This window comes from Narcine bancroftii, chromosome 2, assembly GCF_036971445.1.
Source record: "Narcine bancroftii isolate sNarBan1 chromosome 2, sNarBan1.hap1, whole genome shotgun sequence".
Taxonomy (NCBI): Eukaryota; Metazoa; Chordata; class Chondrichthyes; order Torpediniformes; family Narcinidae; genus Narcine; species Narcine bancroftii.
This window is the reverse complement of record NC_091470.1, coordinates 294,998,349-295,004,348: the sequence shown is the minus strand read 5'-3', so window position 1 is coordinate 295,004,348 and position 6,000 is coordinate 294,998,349. Positions and strand designations below refer to the sequence as shown.

General features: G+C 37.9%; 1 long non-coding RNA gene across 6 annotated transcripts in view; it reads right to left on the bottom strand.

The window, feature by feature from the left end:
* Window positions 1-561: 561 nt before the first annotated feature.
* Window positions 562-6,000, bottom strand: part of LOC138755436 (uncharacterized) — a 53,672-nt gene continuing 48,233 nt past the window's right edge. For all 6 annotated transcript variants that reach the window (XR_011352283.1, XR_011352286.1, XR_011352287.1 and 3 more), the window contains one exon: window positions 562-1,574. This is a non-coding gene — a long non-coding RNA (uncharacterized lncRNA). The remainder of the gene's footprint in view (window positions 1,575-6,000) is intronic.

Sequence of the window (6,000 nt, the reverse complement as noted above, 5' to 3'; positions counted from 1 at the left end):
ACTAGGGTTTACAACTGCCCATTCGTTTTCTTTCTTTGCAGTGGAATCTGCTGGCCAAACACAGATCTCAGAAACTTCAGCTGTTTCCTCCACCAGCTGGCTTGCATGCCCAAAGTAAAAATTAGGATCAATTGAATGAAAGGCAAACAATTAATTGGTTTCAAAATAAACAGTGAATCAAATGGATTATATTATCATCAACAGGATTTCTAGATTGGAAACAAAGGTATTGTTGGTGGACATTTAAACTGTATTAGAATTTACTGATTGCTGAAGAATTTCCTGTCTTCAAGACCCATGAAGATCATAAAATAAAACCTTAGGTAATGTGCTAATAAAATCTCTGTAGCAGAGGGGGAAATAACATTGATGGTATGTTAAACAAGATTGCCAAAATTTAATGAAATTGATGAAAAGATTGAAGAAACTCCTTTGTTTTTTTTAAATTTTAAAACATTTTTCACACAATAAACCATACTGACCAAAATATATACAGACATTTTTCTCTTGAATATATAGTGTCATTTTTTCCCCTTTTTCCCCCTCCCTCCCTCTCCCCCCTTCCCATTTATTCAAAGTTCAATCTATAAGATACATTAAATCCGTTAAACAATGTCGTCACTTAATAAAATAAACAAGAAATTTTTATCTTTTACTTTTATATACTGAGTCAGTTCATTTCGTTGTCTTCTCCTTCTGTCATTTTAGGTGGTGGAGGTTCATGGTAGGATTTCTCTATTGTATTTCATGTATGGTTCCCATATTTGTTCGAATATTGTGATGTTATTTCTTAAATTATATGTTATTTTTTCTAATGGAATACATTTATTTATTTCTATGTACCATTGTTGTATTCTCAAGTTATCTTCTAATTTCTAGGTTGACATAATACTTTTTTTTGCTACAGCTAGGGCTAGCATAATAAATCTTTTTTGTGCTCCATCCAAATCGAGTCCATATTCTTTATTTCTTATATTACTTAGAAGGAAGATCTCTAGGTTTTTTGGTATATTGCTTTTTGTGATTTTATTTAATATCTGGTTTAGATCTTCCCAAAATTTTTCCACTTTCTCACATGTCCAAATTGCCTGTACTATTGTTCCCGTTTCCTTTTTACAGCAAAAAGATCTGTCTGATACTGTTGGGTCCCATTTATTTAACTTTTGGGGTGTGATGAAAAGATTGCCTGTGTAACCAATTATATTGTATCATGCGTAACCTCGTGTTTATTGTATTTCTCAAAGTTCCGGAGCATAGCTTTTCCCATGCTTCATTCTTTATCTTTATGCTTAGATCTTGTTCCCATTTTTCTTTGGGTTTACAGTTTGTAAGAAACTCCTTTGTTGATGCCTTAATGTTGCAGCCTTTGTCCTTCTCAGGCTTAATCTGCTTGATAAGAATATTCAAACATTTAGTTCACCTTTTCTTTGCCATTCCTGGTACAAGGGTAACTAAAGTCTCCACCTCTTTAATAAAGACATAACTGGGCACTTAAATCTTGATTTTATAACTTTCTAATGGTGTTTGAATCGCAGTTGAATGAATGATGATCTCCTCAGGGACCTTGAGCTGTACTGTGAAAGTAAATTAAAAAATGCTCAGTGAAGCATAAGATTGAATACATCATGATTTTTGTCCTTTAACAACTTTGAGCTTTCAGATGGAGTAAAATCCCAGGAAGGATTTTATAAAACGAGCCTATTAATCTATTAACAAGTAATCAGTTCTACAGTGGCAAGTATTTCAACTAATTCAGAATTGATAGTGAATTGTGCTTGCTCCAGTTACCAGTATCTAATGGACTATTCACTGATACACTTCCATGTAAAATACATTCAAAATGTATTGCATTATCACTTTCAAGAAATCTATTTCATATGATACTCCTGCCAGCATACAATTTGAGTTAACGCATTGAATGATTCCTGTGGTTACATTAATTTTCTTCTGCCCTGTGAGACGAATGAGGTAAAGTCTTCAGCCTTTCATCATGGCCATTCAACAGTGGTTACTCCTATGACAATAAAAGGGCCACAGTCAAGGGATAGAGGCTAATCAAGACCCATGACCGTGAGTATGATTCCTGACCACATGAATGCCCGGAGCAGAGGAGATGGCAATCAGGAAAACCTCTGTGAGTGGAGAGTGGGATTTTGGGTAAATAAGTGGGTGGATATTGTGCACTGCTTCAGGAAAGTTTTGGGCTGGGGATATCAATGCCTTTCAAAGAATATGGGATTTACTTAAGTGATGTGTCAGACACATACATAGTTTTAGGATATGCATCAAATGGCATTGGTATCAATGGGAAAAAAGGTGGCATGGATATGATGACTGGAAGACCGGTTTATGATTTATCCAATTCTTTGACTCTGTGAGGTACTAATCCAACACTTGTCTCAGGGATCTCAAAAATGGTCATTTCTAGGAAGCAAAGAACCAGTTCTTGGACACATCTTGATTCCACTTGTATCTGCATAAAATGTGCACCAAAACTTTGTTTTCCAAAAAATATATTTAATTCATAAAATATGCAGTTAAACAAATGTGTCATGCATTGGCTTCATTCACTACACCAGTACATGTCAACTCTATACTGTGGTCTTTCCCAGTGGCCTTCAGTGAGTCCCTTCCCACATAGTCCTACAGCTTAGAAAGTGCCAGACAGCAGCATTTGCTTTCAGATATCTCACTGGACTTTCACTGAGCCAATCTATGTCTCATTATGAGTCGGCAGAAAGAGACTGTAGAGCACTAAGCCCTGTGTCACACAATTGCTTGGGATTAACTTCCATAAAGACCACTGCATTGCTTTCCAGACCTTCTCGGTGAACACTCCATCTACTATGACTTTAGGAAGGGGAGGCCAAGGCACCATGAATCTCTCTTCATTAGCAGGATGATGTTCTTGGACATCCACATATCAGCAGGCCTCTCCGGAAGCCAGCACATTGTCATTACTTCCTCAAAAGTCTCAGGAGATATGGCATGTCACCGAATGCTCTATCAAACTTTTACAGGTATAGTTTGGAAAGTAAATTGACTGGTTGCATCAGGGCCTTGAGTTCGCAAGAGTCCAGAAATTTGCAAGTGGCAAACATAGTCAAGCCCATTACGCGCAACGATCAACCATTCATTGAAGACATCTATGTGAGGCACTTACTCAAGAAGGCAGCCAACATCATAAAGGACCTGCATCACCCTGGTTGCAATTTCATCTTGCTGATACCTTCAGGTAAAGAAGCCTAAAATCTGTCACCTCTTGGTTCAAGAACTGTTTCTATATATGCACCTCTCAGGGTCTTAAACCTGCTCGACCTACCCTCACCATAAACTACTCCAGAACCACCAAAATAATTCATCTGTGCTATTGAAACATACAAAATGATGCTTACTTAAGTAGTTCAGTTGTGTGCATCAGATAGGTATAATATCCTCTTATATTACAAAAATTATCTTTCTGATTAACATCAGTAGTAGGGAAAATAATGGGATAAAGGAAAAAAATGACAGAACAATAAAAGTACAAAGTGAAGGGGTTAGGTTTAGGGTTTTTATACCCACAGTAGTGGGTGCCTGGAATGCCTCACCAGGGGTGGTGGAGTCTGGAACATTACTCAGTACTGTGGCGCACATGAAACTTGGATATAACCATATAACCGTTTACAGCACGGAAACAGGCCATGTTGGCCCTTCAAGTCCGTACCGGTTCACTTGAACAACTCTACTAGCTCCTCCGCAAACTCCTGAGGAAGTAGAGGCTTTCTTCATGATGCCATTGGTGTGTACTTCAGAATTGATTTCTCTTTTGGACATAGAGAAATGTAAAGTACATTTATGCTTGATACTATATTGTAGCCCTTGGCCAGGTGTGGAAAATGGAGTAAAATTTGACACAAGAGACTTAGTGGTTTTATAATGATGTCACCGAGTCAATTGGGTTGGGTGTCACAGGCTGGTGAATCATTTGTTACCCCCTCTCTCCAGTCCGAGAACAGCATTTTCTATTTTTATTGTAAATTTCCCGCATCAACAGTTCCTTCCATTTCTAATTCTCGTCGGTATTCCGATAATCAACATCTTGTAAATGAAGATTTGTAAACCATCAAAATAGTGAAGCAGAAATCCTTTAGATCACTGCATCAGCTGCTTGACATAGAAACCTCATTATAGTCTTTAAAAATAACATGAAGCAACCGAATTTTCATTTGGAATTAGTGATAGCTTAGAGGTCCCTTATCAACGAATTGTATCGTGTAATAAATTAATGTAACACAAAAACAGGCCACATAGTTTAAACAGTCCACTTAAGCTTCCTCTTGCTTTCGCTCAGCTAAATCTTTCACTGGTACCCTCGTTTCCCTTCCCATTTGTTTGTCCAGCCTCCTGTTAAATGTATCTATTCAAAAGAGATTTTATATTCCTTTTAATCTCTTTAGATTAATGATGGCCTTCATCTATAGGAACATACAAACATGCAAATTTGCTTCAGGAGAAGGTCATTCAGCCTCTCCAGTGTGTTTCCTCACATAACAGGACCACTGATCTGACTGTGACCAACACACTATCTACCTGCCAACCCAGTAACCACAAGACCATAAGGCAAGGGAATTAGTTTATGTGGCCTATCGAGTCTGCCCCTGATTTACTAACATAACCCTTGATTTCCTTCCTCATCAAGAACCTCTGTCTCAACTATTCTCAATGACTTGGCCTCAACTAATTCCATAGATTCACCACTCTCCAGAAAAAGAAATTCCTCATCTCTTGTCTAAAGGGACATTTTTAATATTCTGAAGCTGTTCCCTCTGGTTGCAGATTCCCCAATCACAGGAAACATCCCCTTCATATCCACTCTATCCCAAACTTTCATTATTCGCCTTCCTAATATTCAAAGACTCTGCTTCCACACAACCAATACTCAGTCCTTGGACAGAATCAATTTAGTTTCAGAATCAATGGGTGATCCCTTATTAGAACCACTGAACCAAAGAAGCAGGTGCTTCAGCCCATCTAGTATGTGCCAACCTATTTATTTTGCTTATTCCCATCGACCTGCACTCAGTCCATAGCCCTTCCATTCATGTGCCTATCCAATCTTCATGACAAAATCGGCCCACATCCATCACTTCCTTTGGCAGCTCGTCCCACACTCTTTATCACAGTCTGAGTGAAGAAGTTCTCCCTAATGTTCCCCTTAAACATGTCACCTTTCATTGAACATAAAACAGAGACCAAAGAACATTACAGCACAGCTCTTTGACCAATGAGGTTGTGCTGACCTATACAAACCTATTTCACATCAATCTGACCCTTCCCAACCTCACATGCATAACCCTTTAATTTTCTTATATCCATATGCCTATCTAAGACTTTAAATTCCCCTATTGTACCAGCCTCCACTACCACCAATTTTTATGAAAAATGTCTCCTAAATTTTCCCTCAAAAGGAATCATGCATTTCATACCTGGCCAATCATGATCCACTCAAGTTTTCATCACTTCTTTGAACGTGAGCAGAATCTAGCTTGTCTGGCCTTCTACTCATTTTTGGGTATCAGTCTAGTCAACCTTTCCTTAATCATTTCCAATGCATTAACAAACTTCCTTGAATAAAGAGACCAAGACATGGCTGATTTCACATTTTCCCCATTTTGCACACATGCTTGACCCATCTATATCATTTTGCAGCATTCTTTCATCCCATCATAATAAGTATATTTTTTGCATATAAAATAAAATTAGCAGCCATGCAGTATCTTCATCCAAGCTTTTGATGTAATTTGTAAATATTGATCCCTTTGCCATGCTACTTGTTACATCCTGTTTGCCAAAGGCCTATTTGTGGCTGTTCTGTTATCTGTCTTTTGTCCATGATACTGTTACCTCCCAATCACAGATTTGCAAAGGATGAGAGTAAACCCATTCACACCAGCATACATATAGAGGACAGCATAAATGGCTAGATGAAAATGTAAAAAAATACATAGATCAAGAAAA